Here is a 21,254-nt window from a genome sequence, read left to right as displayed (position 1 = left end):
CTCTCCCCACTCAGTTACTGAGGAATTATAGATCACAGAATCTGTATAGTGTGGAAAGAGACCCTTCGGCTCAACAAGCCCACGCCTCAGAGCATCCCACCCAGATCCCATCCCCCTATGACCCACTTAATCTATACATCCCTGAATACTACAGGTAATTTAGTATGACCAATCCGCCTAGCCTGCACATCTTTGGACTGTGGGAGGAAACCAGAGCACCCAGAGGAAACCTACGCAGACACAGGGAGGATGTGCAAACTCCACACAGACAGTCCCCCGAGGGTGGAATTCAACCTGGGTCCCCGGTGCTGTGAGGCAGCAGTACGAACCACTGAGCCACCTTGCCACTCCTGATGCATGTGTATTGCTTGGCCATCAACATTCACAGTGACTGGAGTCTGGGATTCTGGACTGGTGCTCCATTGTGAGATAACAAGGAGTGGAGCTGGATAAACACAGCAGGCCAAGCAGCATCAGAGGAACAGGAAGGCTGACGTTTCGGGCCTAGACCCTTCTTCAGAAATGGGGGAGGGGAAGGGGTTTCTGAAATAAATAGGGAGAGAGGGGGAGGTGGATAGAAGATGGGTAGAGGAGAAGATAGATAGAGAGGAGACAGACAGGTCAACGAGGCAGGGATGAGGCCAGTAAGGGTGAGTGTAGGTGGGGAGGTAGGGAGGTGATAGGTCAGTCCAGGGAGGACAGACAGGTCAAGGGGGCGGGATGAGGTTAGTAGGTAGGAAATGGGGGTGGAGCTTGAGGTGGGAGGAGGGGATAGGTGGGAGGTAGGAGAGGTTAGGGGGGTGGGGATGAGCTGGGCTGGTTTTGTGATGCAGTAGGGGGAGGGGAGATTTTGAAGCTTGTAAAGTCCACATTGATACCATTGGGCTGCAGTGTTCCCAAGCGGAATACGAGCTGCTGTTCCTGCTGATTCTCCATTGTGTTGAATTAGTGAGTCAAACTTCTTCAACAAATAAAAGTAAAATACTGCGGATGCTGGAGATTTGAAACAGAAGTAGGCATTCAGCCCTTTGAGCCTGCTCCACTATTCAATATGATCATTCAACTAGGTAAGCTGTTCCCACTTTCTCCCTATAACCTTTGATTCCTTTAGCCCTAAGGACTAGATCTAATTCCCTCTGGGAAACTTTGAATGTTTTAGCCTCAACTACTTTCTGTGGCCAAGAATTCCAGAGGATCACTACTCTCTTGGTGAAGAAATTTTTATTCATCTTAGTCCTAAAAGGCCTTGTCTGAATCTTGAGACCGCGATCCATACTTCTGAACTCCTAGCCATTGGAACACTATTTACACTATATACTCCAGTTAGATTTTTTTTAATGCTTCTGGAAGGACCCTCCTCATTCTTCTAAATCTGAAACAAGGACAGAGAATACCTCAAAATTCACAGCAGATCTGGAAGCATCTGAGAATCCGAGGCAATGTTTCGTTTTGAAAACCCTCAGTCAGATTGAAATAAAAACTGATTTCCTTTCCCCATGGGTACTTCCTCCAGCATCCTCTATTTTTATATCAGATTTGCAGCATCTGCACTCTACTCCAGAACTTGAGCACCTCAGATCTACTCCCCTGTGACATCCTGAGGGAGTGCCACACTGTCAGAGATGCTGCTTTTTTGAGGACATTTGAAACGCCATCTGTCCTCTCCAGCAAATGTAAAAGATCCAGTGGCACTAATTCCAAGAACAGTGGAGTTCTCCCCATCATCTTTCCTGATATCTATCGCTCTATCAATATCACAAAGACAGATGATCTGGCCAGTGTAACATTGTTGTCTGTGAGAGCTGGCTGTGAACAAACTGGCTGCTGCATCTCCTACTTTGCAACAATAATGACACTTCACAAAGTACTTCATCAACTGTATAGTAACGAGGGGCGATCTGTGGCTGGAAAAAGTATTTTATAAATGCAATTGTTTACAAGTTGGCATTTTTTTAATGTTTGCAGAATTAAAGCTACTTTACATACACAAAATTTAAAATTTGAAATACTGGATGTTCTGAGCTGAAACCTAATACATTCGACGGAGCAAAATTCTCTACCGAAAGAATATTAAACTCCATGACCTCAGGCTGTATTTTTAGCAGTTGAACAACAAAGATTAACAGGAACAGGACAATTAAAGCATTGTTCCAGCTAAACAGTGGAATAGCTCCTTCTTAAATTACATGCCATAGTAACTAAACAGTATTTTACTAAAACCACAAACAAAAACAGAAGTTACTGGAAAAACTCAGCAAGTCTTAAAGCATCTGCAAAGAAAAATTCAGAGTTACCATTTCGGGTCCTGTGACCCTTCTGCAGAAACCGATCCAAAACATTCACTCTGATTATTTTTTTCTTCACAGATGCTGCCAGACTGGCTGAGCTTTTTCAGCAACTTCAGTTTTGATCCTGATTTAAGGCATCCACAGTTCTTTTTTTTCACTAAAACCAATCATTTCGAAGCTGAGACAGTCAATGATTTCAAAAGAGAATTGAACAGGCACTTTGACTTAGGCAAATAAAATTGCATGCTGTTTTTTTTGTTTCAGTGCATAGGCCGTTAAGATCCATATGCAGCAGTGATGTCTGAAACCAGATGTTCAGTGTGTTAGAATTCTGTTCCCGCTGAATGGTGTGTGTGCAAACTGGGAGGAACCTCAGAATGACGGAACTCTGGATGTGGGCTTTTCTGGCTCGGTCTGGCTTTTGCTGCCCATCTTAATTGTCTTTGTGAAGATGATGGTGAGTTGCAGTACATGAGGGTAGGTAGATACACAGTGCTGTTAGGAAGGGACTCCCTGAATTTTGACCCGGCAACCCCCGTTATTCTTATTCAGTGTGAACTGGCATACCTCGAACACGCAAATGTTCAGTTGCATACCAGAGTAACTTGTGACAGATGCATGAGTAGTTTCACAGTCAGACTCTGAATACCGAAACACAACGAAGGTTCAAAAGCCGGGGCGACTGTGAGCCCTCACTTTGAAGATGGCTGTAAATGAGGGATACAAGTCTCCTTCCTCTGTGACTTTCAAGCTGCAACAAAAGACGAAGCTGGGGCTGACTGAAGCGTATGTTCATTGGTGTTGTGATGAAACGGAAGTACAAAAGTGTCCATAAATCAATACAAATTAGCAGTCTTCCCTGAAGAGATTTAATAGGGGGAGTTTTGTTTTCCACATAATGGTCTGATCTGATCTGTAACCTGAATAAAACTGACGTTCTATTCTGTAAGAAAATGGAACACCATGAACTATTTTACACAATAATCGCTCATAGATAAGCTGCAGAGCTGGGCTGAGAGGTGGCAAATGGAGTTTAATGCGGACAAGTGTGAGGTGATGCACTTTGGTAGGAGTAACCGGAAGGCAAAGTACTGGGCTAATGGTAAGATTCTTAGTAGTGTAGATGAGCAGAGAGATCTCGGTGTCCATGTACACAGATCCTTGAAAGTTGCCACTCAGGTTGACAGGGCTGTTAAGAAGGCATACAGTGTTTTAGCTTTTATTAATAGAGGGATTGAGTTCCGGAACCAAGAGGTTATGGTGAAGCTGTACAAAACTCTGGTGCAGCCGCACTTGGAGTATTGTGTACAGTTCTGGTCACCGCATTATAAGAAGGATGTGGAAGCTTTGGAAAGGGTGCAGAGGAGATTTACTAGGATGTCGCCTGGTATGGAGGGAAGGTCTTATGAGGAAAGGCTGAGGGACTTGAGGCTGTTTTCATTAGAGAGAAGAAAGTTGAGAGGTGACTTAATTGAAACATATAAAATAATCAGAGGTTTAGATAGGGTGGATAGGGAGAGCCTTTTTCCTAGGATGGTGACGGCGAGCATGAGGGGGCATAGCTTTAAATTGAGGGGTGAAAGATATAGGACAGATATCAGAGGTAGTTTCTTTGCTCAGAGAGTAGTAAGGGAATGAAACACTTTGCCTGCAACGGTAGTAGATTCGCCAACTTTAGGTACATTTAAGTTGTCATTGGATAAGCATATGGACGTACATGGAATAGTGTAGGTTAGATGGGCTTGAGATCGGTATGACAGGTCGGCACAACATCGAGGGCCGAAGGGCCTGTACTGTGCTGTAATGTTCTATGTTCTATGAAATACAGAGGCCACTTCAGCAGGAAAGGCTTCTTTCTCTCCCCCAAAACCTCTCACTCTGGAAATGTACATAAACAGTGCTTGGATGTGTCTGCAGCACTTGGATCTAACTTTCATGTTGACGTTCCAAGCTGGTCAGATGTTACCTGTTATAGCCTATTGTCTGTGCAAGTGTTTAGAAAGAGTCAGGAGGTGTTCCTGGTGGAATGTGAACTGACATATGGGAGCCAGCCATGCTGATATTTGGGATATTTATTTTGTATCCATTAGACAGAGGGGTTCAGATAACGAGATAAACCCCCAACCCACGGAAAGAGGGTGTGCCAACATGTGCCCAGGGATGTGGAGTTATTTCTCTTCAGTTGGCTGTGCTCATTAGACAGCTGTCTTCTTCAGCTTCAGGATGGAGCTCCCTCACATTCCAACTGGTGAGCAGTCAAGCCATTGGCATCTTCACACTCTGTGCCAATCGTCCATTTGTCCTCTAGCAACAGTGAATGACCCTCAACTGCCATGTGTGGTATATGTTTCCTGTCTACCTTGCTAATGTATCCTATCTAAATTATAGAGTCATAGAGTTATACAGCATGGAAACAGACCCTTCAGTCCAACTAGTCCACCATGTTCCCAAACTAAACCACCTGCCTATGAATGATCCATATCACTCCAAACCTTTCCTGTTCATGTACCTATCCACTTGCCCCTTAAATGTAGTAACTGTACCGAAATCCATCACTTTCTCTGGCAGCTCATTCCACACACTAAACACACTGTGTTGAAACGATGGCCCTCATATCCATATTAAATCTTTCTCCTCTCACCTTAAAACTATGCCCCCTAGCTTTGAATTCCACCATCCAAGGGAAAAGACCTTTGCTATTCACCCTATCTGCGCCCCTCATGATTTTATAAAACCACCTCTCAACTTTCTATCCTCCAGTGAAAAAAGCCCCCCAGCCATTTTTATATCTCAAACCCACCATTCCTGACAAAATCCTGATAAATCTTTTCTGAACCTCTCAAGTTTAATAACATCTTTCCGAGAACAGGGTGACCAGAACTTTGCACAGTATTCTAGAGAGACCTCACCAGCGTCCTGTTCAATCTCAGCATGACAATCCAACTCTGATACTCAAAGGTCTGAGCAATGAAGGCAAGCATGTTAACCACCTTCTTAACCATCCTGTCTACCTGTGATGCAAATTTCAAAGAATTATGTGCCTGAACCCCTAGGTTTCTCTGAAAATTGGTGCTTCTTGATGAATTTAATAAATGATTTTAAAATTATTAACAAATAGTCAGCTGCCTTTACTTAGGGCAATGGTGAGCTCCATATCTTAGAATTTACAATTCTACTTCCAGAATATTCAATTTTGGAGGGGACAGTTTTCAATGTCACCAATGGGTAGAAATAAATATATTTGTTCACTACTGGTGATGATCAACTCAAGGGGATAATCCCCCCAGCCACCCTAAATGACGTGGGCAATGATGAGACGTTGGAGGTATCATGTGAGGTGACCAGCAATGAGCTTCCTCCCATCAAGAGCAAGAAGACCCATGTCTAAACAAAGTGTTGAAGAGTGGGATACAATTCTTACTGATAAGCAATGAATGGCCCAGTTACACGCTCATTAGGAAGTAATCTCCCTCATTGATATAAAGTTTCCCATTCTCCCACACACAGGATAGAAACTAGGAAGCGAAAATTCCCAACATGGAATCCCAACACAGATCCATCTAGTTGCTTGCTTTTCCAGACCTCCATCAATCACCAACATCTCAGGGCATGCTCAGTTCGGGCCGCCCATCCACCCGAAGTCCAGGTGGCATAGTCCAGGGGATGCCAGTTTTCCTCTGATCGATATGTTTGGGGTATTTGACAGGAACCGAGTGGGACAGCCACAAAATGCCAGCACATGACCAGGAACGTGCATGGACTTTACAGGTGGCACTGGTGCCAGGAATCCCGGGATGTCCCGGCAGTAGCTAGAACATCCAGCTGCTGCGAGCGGGAGCATGGGACGGGTAGGTGCCATAGGGGTATGGTAATGAGGTGTGTCTGTGAAGATAGAGTGAGAAAATTCACCAGGACTTACGAAAAGAAAACTTCCATGTAATTTGCCACAAACGACACTTAAGCAAGCTGTGGCAAGATTAAGCCCAAGGTACTTATTGCGCATTAAAAATTCCCACTTGTTAGGAGAGAGCAAATAGTAATTGGAAATCAGACTCAATGGATAAGAAATCAATCCTGAACATATGGAAATCCCAAAACATTTGGGCTGAACTTTCATTCAGCATCATATTCAGAGTTCCAGCTTCTCAGAGTTTGTTGCCAAAATTGGGAGTTCACTGGTTATCAATGGGTTAACAATCTTTCTAGCATTACACAAATAGAAAGTTTGCTCAAGCTCATTAACCAGCTAAAATTAGTGCTCAGCAGACTTTCAACTCCTCTGAGATTTACAAATGATTCCGAATTCTCGTTAAGCGCTCAATATTGAAAAGCTTCTCATGGTGAGATTCTTTATTAATCACTCGGCCTCACGAACACAAAGGTTATTTGCTGAGGCAGTAGTTCCCTATCACCCGCTCTGGTGCAATCCAGGTTAAAACAAAACAAGCTCGAAGCCCTTCAATCTGTTTCCTAAGCTTCATTAAGACTGAAACTCTTGACGTGTGAGGTGAGATTCCTGTTCATCGAGATGCCACATTATGAGTTTAAGTAGAGTCGGTGTCAGCTCAGGCATTACCTTCTGAAAAATGGGTCTGGCTACAGGGACATTACAATGCTCACTGGACTGGAGAGGTGCATTCACAGCAAAAGCACTGACATTCATGCCAGCCTCTGTTTCTACACAAGCAATAGATTTACTGCCGTCCGGGCCCATAATGAAACTGCTGCCGTGTTGCATTATGCAGAAAGAGCATTTCAGGGAGAAAAAGAAATGATGTGCAACCACAATGAGTTTGCCTCGCATGTGGTGCTTGAAAAAGTGAATGTTTCATATATTTAGAAATTTCACCAGACTGGAGAAATGAGGGGAAAGCATTTTAATGTGACGCTATATCAGTGCAATGCTGTCAGAGGTGCTACCATTTGAGTGAGATATTAAACCAGGACTCAAACCCAAGGAGGTGAATGTGAAACATTCCAGTCTGGTGCACTAAAAGGGACTTTTCCTTTTTTCCTTCTTTAAAGAAATACTTATTGACTTCAAAACACCATAGAATGTCATGACTTCATAAAAAGGCAGCATCTCAACGCAAATTCTTTCTTCATTGAGCCTCTCCAGCTGGATAAGTGGATTCTGTCAACCTGCTGGTTGTCACATTTTCTATTGGTACTAAGGGTTAAAATGGGCAGAGATAGTAGGAACTGCCGATGCTGGTGAAGCAGAGATAACAAGGTATAGAGCTGAATGAACACAGCAGGCCAAGCAGCATCAGAAGAGCAGGAAGGCTGACACTTTGGGTCTGGACACTTCTTCAGAAATGGGACTGGAGAATTTCTGATGAAGGGTCCAGATCCGAAACGTCAGCTTTCCTGCTCCTCTGATGCTGCCTGGCCTGCTGTGTTCGTCCAGCTCTGCACCTTGTTACCTTAAAATGGGCGGGCTGTGTTGGAGTGGGGATATCTCTGGGCCAGTAAGCTAACATTCCAAGACAATGTTCTGAAGACATGGGTAAAAATCCCACCATTGGCACGTCCTTAAATTTGATAGAAAGGTTGGGGAGCAAAGCTTCCAATGAAAATTAGTGACCGCATAAACACTGTTGATGCTTGTAGTGGAGGAAACCTGTCATCTGATATAACTTCAGAACCGCAATGGTACGTTTTACTTTTAAACTGCCCTCTGGGCACTAATGATGGGGGAAAAGTGCTGCCCTAAGTAATGACCCCTACATGCTACAAACAATTTTTGTTTACAAATGGCAGTGATTGAGCAGATCCACATCCCAGGTATCTGGTTGACTGAACAGTGACCAACGTAACTATTGCTTTTACATTTTATTGTCACATACTCAAGTACAGAAGTACCAGGGGATACAGCGAAAGGTGTATAATGTCACCACATGCAGCACTATCATAGGTACAAAGGTCCCCAGATAAGGAAAATGTAGGTACAAAGTAGTAAGAGAAACAAAGTTAAAAAAGTTAAGTAAAAACCGAAAGAACTGCAGATGCTTGTAAATCAGGAACAAAAACAAAGTTGCTGGGTCTGACAGCATCTGTGAAGGTAAAAACAGAGTTAACATCTCGGGTCCAGTGACCTTTCCTCTGTGCGTGTTGTTAAAAAAAGCTAAGCATTACTTTTGTCTGCCTACATGAGGACAGGAAGCTGCATTCAACGGGCCAATTTAAACAAGGACACTGCAGGTAGTGGATAACTATGCGGATGCTGAACACCTGATATAAACAGCGACCAGCTTGTAGTTGTAGAAATGTAGAACCAAGTTGATAATTCCCCCAAAGTACATCCTCAGGTTCTGATTTTAGTTGAGGTCAATACACTGTATTACTTAGAAAATTATGTACCAACTCACACACTCAAGGTGGTTGTGTTCAGACTTGTTACCAGATTCAGTTCATGTTCTGCATGATTCCCACAACTCTCAGTTCATTCTGTATGTAGGGAGGCATAGCTGTGATTAGTCAATGACCTGGCCTCTCTCTAGTTGCTCACTTCAGGTTACGAAATGTAATTTAATTATCATTGCAGAAAGGTTTAAAAACTGATTAGAAAGGCAAAATGCAAAGTATAAAGCAGAATGCACGCAGCTAGCAGGAATGGTTGAGGTCAAGCAGGAGTCAAACACATCAGTACCTACTGAGTCAGTGAACGATTTGAAAATCCATGATGCTATGACTTAGAAATAAGCGAGGGCTTCACTTCAGCTGTAGGCTGTGCTCTATAGGCTGGGATAACAGCCCCCAAACTCCCTGGGAAAAGGTCATTAGCTGGCTCTGGACGAGAATTAAGTTCTCTTTTGAACAGAAAACAGAATTTAATGAGTTCACAAAATAGCAATTTCAGATAAAAGTGTTTCTGCAGGTAGCAATCAGAACTATTTTTGAAATAGAAGTGCAGGTGCAGTTAAAAAGGCTGGAGACAATTGGCATTTATATCTTGGACTTAGTTTTGTCCCTTGATGAAACATCTCAAGGAATTTTGTCAAAATCTGATGTTGAATTCTTCTTCCATCATCTTTGCCTTCATGCCTATTTCTTTAGAAGGAATCTTCTTGCTGCTTCACAGACCTTTTCATCTGTCTCCAATTCTTCCTCTCCATCAGGACCTCTCCCTCTGGGCTCTGACCTGCAACTGATTTCTTTATTAAGAACTGTTGACATATCACAGGCTGCATTAATTTCTCTGCTCTCATTACACAGTCCAAACTGTCTCGCTGTGAACTTGCTGCAGTCCATTCTATCTGGTCCAACCCTGATCGTATGACCAAATCTACCAATAAGGGTGATGATGTTGTTGTCTGATGTGCTGAACCTCCATCTCACACAGGCTGAGTGCCAGCTCTCTGACAGTACTTTCTATCTCCTCCTGGACCATGACCCCACCACTGAACTATAGTTCAAGCTTATAGTTTCTAGGACTGCCACTGACCTCATCTCCTGGAGATCTCTCCGCCACAGTCTCCTACCTCATAGTGCCTTAACCCCACACAGCCTGCTTCTGTCTCTTTCCCAAAATCCACAAATAGGACTGCTCTATCAGACCCATTATTTCAGCCTGTTCATGCCCTGTTGAATTTATTTTTTATGAGCTTGAGATTGAGACTTCCCATTTAGATGCTCCAAATTTTCCGGCTCTAGCTTCTTCCTCTTTTTCAATCCCTCTACACACACATCTGTCCTTCTTCACCTGGATCATTCTCAATTTGAACAACTTTTCCTTTTCACTTGCCTCATGTTCTCCAAGTCAAAGGAGTGGCCTTGGATACCCACACGGATGCCAGTTATGCCAGCCTTTTTGTGATGTACGTGCCTTGTTCCAGTCCAAATCGGGCAGCCACCCACACCACTTTATCCAATACATCAATTGCTTCTTGGTCTCATTCACAATTGGAAAAACTAATTGCTTCGAATTTTCATCCTTCTCTCAGCTTTATCTGGTTCATCTCTAGCCCTTCCCTTCAGTTCCTTGATTAGATTAGATTCCCTACAGTGTGGAAACAGGCCCTTCGGCCCAACAAGTCCACACTGCCCCTTGAAGCATCCCACCCAGATCCATCCCCCTGTAACCCTCACACCCCTGAACACCACTGGCAATTTAGCATGGCTGATCCACCTAACCTGCACATCTTTGGACTGTGGGAAGAAACCGGAGCACCCGGAGGAAGCCCACGCAGACACTGTTTCCATTTATGACGATGTGCTGTAGACAAATATCCTCTACAAATCCATCAAATCCCACAGTTACCTCAGTTACACTTCCTCATTCCCACAAGGATTCCATTCCATTCTCCCAGTTTCTCTGTCTCCATTGTGTCTGTTCTTTGGTACTACCCTCCACTGGACAGCCTCTTTTTCTTCAACTGAGCGTTCCTCACTACCATGTTGATATGGCCCTCAGGTGTATCCGACCAGTCTTCCGCACTTCTGTTCTCATCCCTTCCCTCTCTCCCAGAAAAACAGTAGGATTCTCCACTTCCTCACTCTCCACCCCGTCAGTCTCTCGATTCAAAACGTCACACTCCATCATTTCCACCATATCCAGCAGGACACCACCATCAAATAAATCATCCTGTCCATTCTACTGTCAGCATTCTGCAGGGACCATTCCCTGTGTAACACCCTGGCTCCCACCCCATTGTCAAGACCCCAAACATGTCTTCCAGGTGAAGCAGTATTTTACTTGTACTTCCTATAAGCTAACCTACTATATTCACTGCTCACAATGCATTCTCCTTTATATCAGCGACACCAAACACAGACTGGGTGCCCACTTTGCAGAACACCTGCACTCTGTCCATCAGAATAACCCTGATCTTCCAGTTGTTTACTATTTCAAGAAACCATCTCGGCCCCCTGTTAACATTTCTCTCCTGGACTTGCTGCAGTGTTGCAGTAAAGCTTAGTGCAAGCTGAAGGAACAACACTTGATTTTCCACTTAGATACTTCACAGTATTGAGGACTCAACCTATGTTCAACAATTTCAGAGCAAGAAGGTCCAAGCCAGGCAAAAATTTTGCAAGCTAGCAAATGAAAGCAATCGAGAATTTTAAAATTGTAGCTTGGTCGAGTCAGGACCCAATGTGTGTCAGGCAGAATGTTAGAATGTGGAAGCAGAGTTTAGAGGAGCTCAAATTTTGAGAGTGAAATCAGGTGGAAGGGCAGTGAAATAGTTCAATTTTGTAACAAAGACATTGAGAAAGCATTCCACAGCAGAACAGCTGAAGCAGGGGCAGATTTGGCTGATGTCATGGATGTGGAAATAAGTGATGTTAGTAACAACATAGAAATGTGCTTGAAAGCTCATCTCAGATTTGAAAATAACATTGAGGTTGTAAACTGTGCGGGTCTGTTGATAGGAAGAGGAGTGGAATCAAAGGTGAAGCAGCAGGGATTTTGACCTGACTGTAAGACAATGAGTTCACTATTTTCAATAAATATTTGGGAGAAGTTTAGGGCTTGGTAAGTAGTCTGACAATTTCAAGACTGTGGAGAGATTGAGAGAAGTAGCAGTGAGGTAGATGCCATTAGCACAAGTCTGTAAACACTGTGAGATCACATCTCAATTATTGTGTGCATTTTTGGCTTTCTTATTTAAGGAAGGCTATAAGTGCATTGAGATGGTTCAGAGGAGGCTTACCAATAGATAACTGGATTTAACGAGTTGTCTTATGAAGATAGGTGGGAAAGGCTGGATTTGTTTCCATTGAAATTTAGAAGAGAGGTCAATTGATAAGATCCTAAATGGCTTTGATAAGGTAGTCATGGAAAGAATGTTTCCTGTTTTGGTAAGCCCAGAAATAGGGAGCATTGTTTTACAATTACGCACCACCCTTTCGGGACAGAGATGAGGAGAAACTTCTTCCTTCAGAGGGTTGTACAGCTTTGGAATGTTCTGCCTCTGAAGGTGACAGAGGTTAGAGTCATTGTATATTTTTAAGACAGGTGGAAAGATTCTTGTTGGGCAGTAGCATCAGGGGTAATTGGATATAAATGGAAATGTGGAATTCAAAACACAAACAGACCAACTTATTCATCTTATTGAATAGTGGAGGAGGCTCGAGGGCTAAATACTCAACTTCTGTTTCATTTTTCTTAGAATTCTTACAGAGACAAAGTCACACAGCATGGAAACAGACCCTTCGGCCCAACTAGTCCACCACACCAACCATGTTCTCAAACTAAACTAGGCCAACTTGCCTGTGTTTGGCCCATATCTCTCCAAACTTTTCTTTTCACTGAACTTATCCAAATGCCTGTTAAACATTGTAATTGGACCTGCACCAACGACTTCATCTGGTAGCTCATTTTACACACTAACCAGTCTCTGTGTAAAAAGTTGCATCTCATGTTTACATCTTTCTCCTCCTATCCTAAAAATGTGTCCCCTTAGTTTTGAACTCCCCACTTAGGGAAGCTGTTGGAGATGGTCCAAGATGCTGCAGATATAACACAACCTGATGCAGCAACACAGCCTTTCAGAGAGTCCAAGGACTTTGAGAATATCCCCCTGCATAATAGTCATGCCCATGCAGTCATAACCAATGTTAATGTCACAGGAACAGCAACCAACTCTGCTCCAGTTGCGAACCAACATGCAGACATCCCACAGGAGTCAGGACTGTCTTAAAAGCAGCGATTGCAGAAGGAAATGCTGCGCTTTTAACGGGTAAACCTGAACAGCTTGTACATGTGAATGATGCAGCAAGAAGCCTTCAAACTTGTGTTTCTGCCCCTCTCTGCAGTAAAAATACCCAAAGTCTGAGAAAAACTAAATTATTTTCCCACCAGTTGCGTAAGGTTTTGCTCTTAACCAGTAACTAAGAAACTTTGTAGTTAGTGTAACAACTGCCCTATGCCTCCCGTGAAGAAGTGAAGGAACCTGGACCGTTTGAAGAACAGAAAGACCTTGCAAACCAAAGAGATCGTCTCAGTGGACTGATGCTAATGAATTATGGTTCGCAGTGAGTTTCCCCTTGCAGTCTGAAAACTTGGTGTCACGCCAATGAAGTGGTTTTAAAATGGGTTTAGGGTTTAAACTAATAGAGTTGTATATCAACAGTTCAAGGTGTTTACTTGAGATCACAATTTATTTACTATGATAAACTGCAGTTCTTGTTCAATCCAGGAACTTGGTTTTTGATTAACTTGATTCCAAAACAGGGGTAAGTCAGGGAACTTACATACTTTGGTTAAAATTTTAACTCTTGTGGTGACTTGAGAATCAATGAGCTTTCCCAAGTGTGTCATAACAGATTTTAAGATGTAAATTTATTTGGCTTGGAAGAAAGGCACCTGCAAAAGAAGGGATCCTTTTCAGAATAACCTCGTTACGTCCAACCTAGAGAAAGGGCTAATAAAGAAGCTAACCATTTCATTCCTCCTCACCAGAGGCCTTAAAAAGATGGGCCACCCCCTCTGGAATCCTAACAAAATGGGAAACTTCACCCATGGACTGATTGTAGCAATCGCAAGCACAAAATGTTACTAAGTGTAACTCTGCAATGGACCTGTCCCAAGCCCCAGAACTTCAGATGAGATCAGTGTCTCTCTCAAACTGCTTCCGTACTGCCAAGTGATGAAACTGTTTTGAGACACGTTGGCTTCAGAATAAGATACAATGTAATTTCACAACTCTGAATTTCTCTTCAAGCCTCAGTGTTTACCTGCCATTTCTAACTTTCCTGGAATGGTTGATTTAAAACAATCGAGATTAAATTATATATTTTAACTTATATATTTTAAATGACTATTTGACTTCTACATTCCCATAGAAGACACGGTGACTCAGGGGTTAGCACTGTTGCCTCACATCACCAGGAACCCGGGTTCAATTCAACCCTCAGGTGACTGTCTGTTTGGAGTTTGCACGTTCTCCCTGTGTCTGCGAGCGTTTCCTCCCACAGTCCAAAGATGTGCAGGCTAGGTGGATTGGGTGTGCTAAATTGCCCCTCATGTTTCAGGGATGTGTAGATTAGGAGGATGGATCTGGGTGGGATGCTCTGAGGGTGGGTGTTGTTGTTGTGGGTGTGGACTTGTTGGGTCGAATGGCCTGTTTCCACACTCTTTGGATTCTGGAAAAAAGATGGGCAATCAAGAATCTACATTCTGTGAATTTAGTGTACGGAGTGGAATTTTGAGCAGTAGAAGCTGACTTTCAGAGCTTCCAAATATTTTCATTTTATTCAGTCATAAGACGTTTACATCGCTGGCTGGCCAGCATATATTTCCCAAGCCTAGTAGCTCTTGAGAAGGTAGTGGTCTTCTTGAACCACTGCAGTTTATGAGCTGTAGGTAGATTCACAATGCCATTAGGGAGGAATCCCAGGATTTTGACCCAGCAGTAATGAAGGAACAACAATATATTCCTGAGTCAGGAAGGTGCGTGCCTTGGAGGAGACTTTGCAGGTGATGGTGTTCCCATATACCTGCTACACTTGTCCTTTGAGCTGGAAGTTGTCACCGGTCTGGAAGGTACTGTCTGAGGATGTTTTGGTGAATTTTTGCAATGTATCTTGTGGATAGCACACACAGTGATGGAGGGAGTGTGATTTGTACTTTATTTATTCCAAAACATTTCAATTAATAGAGTGGGTTAGTTCACATTTGAACACCATGCAATATTTGCTATTAGGATCAATCAACAACAAACAAAATGGACTTAAGTATTTGAAAATGTTTACTGATTACCTCATAGAGCCTTTGCTTGGAGAGGACTTATTTTCTCAGGACTCATCCAATAAACATTAGGAGAACAAATTGGTGTAGAATAATTATTTTCAATTCAGGCTGGTTTACATCAATCATGCTTCACTAACTATTGTCTTACAACTGTACAATATTATTTTGAAGTGTTGCTTCTGTGGGTTATAGTTTCTCTCTCAGCCTCCCATTGCTGTACTGCTCGTGTTATTTTATGTATCCAGCCCTGTGATCCCTTCTCCTGTCCTCCTGCAGAATTTATAGACATGATTTTTTTTTCCCTTGTTCTTTCACCTGCAAGTTTTTGTTCATTAATTTTGGGTCACGCTTGTTTGTACTGGGCATGTTGGTTCCAGGTTTGTATTGATCCTGAATGTTCAGCATTATTACTTTCAATGGTGTCACGCTTGATTGATGTGTTGCCTTCTCCAATCTATTTGCTTTAGCATTTCCCTCATATTAATGCACTTACATTTTGTACCTGCTTCCCTGTATTGGGTTAGGGTTGGTTTTATTCTGAGGCTCTGAATGGCTCAAATGCCACCTACGAGTGTCACAAAGGCAAAGAGAAAGCCAACAACAATCAGAGAGCAGCAACAATCTTCTAAAATGTTGCTGCAGGACGTGTGTACAATTATCGGAAGATAAAACAACACATTGCTATCCAGTGAGAATTCAGATGAGTGCGCTTCAATCTGTTCTGTTTCCATTCGACTCGTGATCCATAGATGAGGAAATTCAGCGAAGACGTTAGATTGAAGAAGTTGGGACTGTTCTCCTTGGAGAGAATAAGACTAACTGGAAATCTGATGTCGATTTTCAAAGTCATGAGCGGGGCTGGATAGAGTAGACTGAGGGAAATGGTTCCTGCTCAGAAGAAACAAGAACGTGAGGGCAAAGATTAAGGAGAGACAGTGGCCCAGTTACTGGGAGACAATTAAACCAGAGACCCAGGCAATGTTATGGGTCCTGGGCCCAAATTCTGCAATGGCAAATGGTGAAATTTGAACTCAATGAAAAAGAACTGGAACTGAGAGTCTGATGACAACCATTATACCATTATTGGAAAAACCCATCTGGTTCACTTATGTCCTGTCGACAGGGAAACTGCCATCCTTACCTGGTGTGGCCTATGTGTGACTCCAGATCCACAGTAATGTGGTTGACTCTTAACTGCCCTCTGGGCAACTAGGGATGGGTAATAAATGCTGTTCTAGCCAGTGATGCCTTTGTCCGGTGAATGACTAAGAAAAAAGCAATCTGCAAAAGAAGCAATGATGAAGTGGGGAAAACTTTTTCACTCAATGATTGGGTACGGTACGGAATGCATTGCCTGGAAAGGTGGTGAAGGCAGGTTCATTTGAGGTATTCAAGAGGGGAATTGGATAATATTTGAATAAAAATAATGCACAAGGATATTGGGAAAAACTAGGAGACTGGCATTAGGTAATGATGCTTACCAAACAAGCTGACGCAGGTATGATGGGCCAAAAAGCCTCCTTCTGCCCCTCATGTTTCTATGAATCTGTGAAATAAAGTCAATTGCAGATAGAATGGAGAATTAAACAGTTTGACTACACATGACACTTGATCTTAGCCAGAAGTCCAGGTGCGACACAGACTGCGCTACTCATGGGCTGTGAGATGTATCTCCTTTCTCATGTACCACTGAAAACCAACTGTCAAAGGAAAATAATCTGGGAAGCACTTTCATTTGCCCATCCAGAATCTTGACTTTGAAACTTTAACTTATGTACGAACTCCTTTTTATTTAGTGAAAACAGAATGTGGGGATTTCAACAGCGTGCCAGCGGACACTATCACAGTCAGTGACGTTACTGGCCTCACCAATGCATGAGCAGGGGCCAGCAGCTATTTTGACTGTTTTGGAATTACGGAAAATAAAAGCCTGATCTAAATCCACACAATGCTAAGTATAATCATCCTGTGGGCACTGGACACAAAAGGAACTCAAACTTTTGTTTCTTGCACATTGTTGAGTTGTTTGCAAGTTACTTTTTTTACACATTCTTGTGATTTCAGTACCTGTTTTCACCTCTCTGACCATTTTTTTAATATCACAAGATAATAGTTCATTATCAGTTTGCAGGTTATTCCACTAATTATCTCCCATAATGGTTATAATACCTATTGATTCTCTCACCTCCCACTTTTTCTCATGATCCTTCCACTATTATTAAAATAACTACTTATTTTCGGTTTTCAGCTCTGATAAAGGGCTACAGCTGAAAATTAACTTCTGTCTGTTCTCCTTATGGATACTTGCTAACCTATTATGCTTTTCAGCATGTTGAGGTCTTTCCTTAACAACTGCAGCTGTTACTTATCAGATATACCTCTTGCCATCACATTTTATAAACAGACCAGGCAGGGCAGGGTTCCTTCCTGGATTTTCAGCTTATCAGTGTTTACAGCACATTCACCATTTGGGAAACATTCACCATTCTGAGGAAGATACTGGTAATGTTGGTGATTTGCTGCATATTTTAAGCTAGAATCAGTCATCTCTTGCAGGCCTCATTGGAACAGAGCAGCTTTGAAGTGCATTACACAGAAGGAGAGGAAAGGTTTTTGCTTGTTGTTTATCATTTACCATCTCTTGGATCCACAATCACTCAATTCCTGTTAAGTCATTGGTACAAAGATGCCCATTTTACTTGACTGGTTCCTTTGCTTCATAGCTGGCACACAAAGCAGGTTCATTTGGAACCAGATGGTCTTCAGGACAAGTAGTAGCAAATGAGAATTTACACTGATTTTTTTTGGCACCTGAATACCTAGTGAAGCACCAGATGGCTATCTGGTCACCCTTCAAGCAAAATTTACTGTTATCACACAAGGAACCAGGTTTGGATTTGTAAGTAGATGCTCTCAAGCAGAACATTACGATCCTCTTAGGCTGACAATACAGACATGTTCCAGGCTTACCAGGGCTCAGATCAATCAGATTAGGTGAGGAGTTCTCAAGTAACTGCAAGAGGTTAAAGGTCAGCTTGGTGGCAGGCACTCAAATGCTTCAGCGTCTATTCCACAATGATGTTCTGCAGCTATTGCTTTGCATTTTCTGAAGAAGGGTCTAGGCCTGAAACATTGACTTTCCTGCTTCTCTGATGCTGCTTGGCCTGCTGTGTTCATCCAGTTCTACACCTTGTTATCTCAGATTCTCCAGCATCTGCAGTTCCCACTATCACTGAAACAAAGCAACCTTGCCTGACTTTGTGTTTGAATTGAATTTGAATTTGAGTGAGTCCTTATTGTCATGTGCATACGAATGAGTGCTGTGAAAAGTTTGTAGTGTCGCTGCTTTGGTGCCTTCGTACATACAGGGTACCACTGTGCAGAATACTTAAGTATGTGTTACAGATTTGAAACAATCGTAAATTAAAGTTCGCATAAAAATGAAGATTAAAGAAGTTTTCTTTTTAAATAGTACTTGAATTTTAGTCTTTTCACCAAGTCTGTGCCAGCACTGAACCTTCAGGCTCCCCGGGCCAAATCTCGAGACCATCCTGGGCTTCAAACTGTGAGGCCTCCCTTCTGGTCCCCAAGCACCTCACCACCTCCACCACCAACCTCCCCTGCCCCACTCCGCCATTGGCCAATATTCTGGAACTCACCGCCTGCCCACCAACTGTTCTCCAGGACTCACCAGCAACGACCCTCGGTGTCCTCCTTTCACCACTGGGTAAGCTTCTGTTAAAAGTTTGGAAAAAAAAAGAGAAAAAAATGAAAATAAATGGGCAGAGCAGAGGAGTACTAGCTGCAGCCTTTTACTCTGCCACCATCTTGGATCTGTGTTTCTGTGTTTGAGAGAGACATTCGCAATTCTTTGTGTACATGTGAGAGAGAGAGAGTGTGCATGAGAGAGTGTGTCAGTGTGAGAGAGAGAATGTGTCTGTGTGAGAGAGAGAGAGTGTGTGTGTGTGTGTGAGAGCGAGAAAGTGTGGGAGTGAGAGAGTGACAGACAGTGTGCGTGAGACAGAGTGTGTCTGTGAGAGAGTGAGAGCGAGAGAGAGTGAATGTGAGAGAGAGAGTGAGTATGAGAGAATGTGTGAGACAGAGTTTGTGAGAGACAGAGTGTGTGTGTGTGTGTGTGTGTATCTCTGTATGTATTTGCACATTACACTGTTAACATCAGTTTGCAATTCAAAACATAAATCAATTTCCTATTGAGTCTGCTTGAGGTGGTTTACCTGTAGAGTGAAATGCATAACATTTTGCAAATATCTGTTGCAGCCATGGAACCTTTGGGATGTTAAACTCACTCAACATGTTATTCTGTTAATGATCTGTAAACTGCTTGTGCTAAAACTCAAGAGATGTTGAGGTGTGTTACACATGCATTTGATGACAAGTGCTGTAAATATCACTGCCGGTTTTCCAATGTCATGCTCACTTCCCTGGTATTGATCAGCGCCAAATGACAATACAACACCTGAAGCATTTCTACATGTTCCGAGACTCCTGTGGGCAGAAGTCAAAATAAATTTCTAGCCTATTATTTTTGTTGAAGCCTATTTTGCAGTTTAAAAACCAAAACAGGAACTTGCAAAGCTTGACCTGAAGGGTAAGTGAGGACAATGTTTGGATTATAACTCAACTCAGGTTGGCTCGTTTGTTTGAACAAAACTAGCTACAATAAGATGTTGGCATTGTGGTTCAGTGGTGAGTGCTGCAACTTCACAATGCCAGGGGCTTGACTGAGTTTGATTGCACTCTCAAGCAACTGTCTGCGTGGAGTTTGCACATTCTCCCCATGTTCTGGTGGGCTTCCTCCTGCAGTCAAGACATATGCAGGGTGGGTGGATAAGCCATAGGAAATTCAGTGTGACAGGGTTTGGGTGGGGGGTGCTGGGCCTGGGTAGGATGCTTTGTTGGAGAGTAGGTACAGATTCAATTGGCCTAAATGGCCTCTATCTACACTCAGGGGATTCTATGGTTAACTTTAGGAGAGGCCAGGTTGGGTGTGTGGAGGCTGGACAATATCAGACCAAGGATGGTTAAATAATGTGTGACAAATGGTGAGCACACTTCCAAGTAATTCGTTGTACATGAATCAATTAGACATTTCTAGGAGATGTACCAAGATGCTGTAAAAGTGTACCTTTTAGTTTATTTAATATTTCATCATTTATTTGGAGCTCAATAAATAATAAGTAATATACTGACTGAAAAAGTAATGATTCTACTCAGTAAATCACAGAAACTAGAGGGAGGTCTGGCAGTGACATGCAGAATTGCAGTGAACAGAGAGTGATGCTGGTGGCTCCTCATGGACTGTACCAAATTATGGATGAAACAAATGCTTTCATTTTTGTGAGGATTCTTTGTGGGCCTTGTGAGGAGACATCTGGCTTCCATAGAGAATATTTGGCTCTTCTATGGCTGCTAATTCTGTGCAACCATCTTTAGCCGGTACTGGTTTAACGGCAGTGATCATTCAGTTGGATTCACAGCAAAACAGAATGGGCCTCCCATCCCATTTCCCACTCCCGCATCCCCTGTTAGCTTTGAGTAGCAGACAGCACGTACAGACATAAGGAAGACCAGCCAGTTAAAATGGCCAGAATGTCAACATGAAGAGTCAGTTGGGGCCCAGATTGCCCCTCACATCAGTTAGCCCTCCAGTTTTACTCTGTGTTACAAAATGCCCCTTCAACATTTTTCTAATATGACACAAACTGAGTTTTGTACTAACTCATTTAACTGCCAAAGCCGAACATTCTTCTAAGCACTCTAGTTATCGCAAAAATTACAGTTCGTACATTGTTGCAGTAGCAATTTAAACTTTACTGATTGACGTTGACCACAATCTGCCTTTCCTTCCACCAACATTAAAGTTAAAATCCCTCATAAGTTGTCACCAATGACTACCTTTTCCTTGAGCCCAAGACAATGCCATTGCTCAGTGTCAGGAACAACAATAGCCCCATGGAGCACTCTGATCATCAGATTTTCAGTCAGTATATCATTTTTAATGTAATGAGCTCCAATAAAGTGATAAATTATTAAACAAACTAAAGAGTACACTCTTACAGCATCTTGATTCATCTCCCAGCAACATCTAATTGATTTCATGTAAAATGAATTACTCAGAACTGCGCTTATCATTAGTCACATTGGTGAATATAACCATCATTTGCACACATCAGGATCCCAGAAACATCAATGAGATGAATGGACGGTTCATCTGTCTTTGATGGGCATTGGCTGAGGGAGGATAAGCT

The sequence above is a fragment of the Stegostoma tigrinum genome, chromosome 33 (assembly GCF_030684315.1).
Source record: "Stegostoma tigrinum isolate sSteTig4 chromosome 33, sSteTig4.hap1, whole genome shotgun sequence".
Lineage (NCBI taxonomy): Eukaryota > Metazoa > Chordata > Chondrichthyes > Orectolobiformes > Stegostomatidae > Stegostoma > Stegostoma tigrinum.
Note: the sequence above shows the minus strand (reverse complement) of the source record.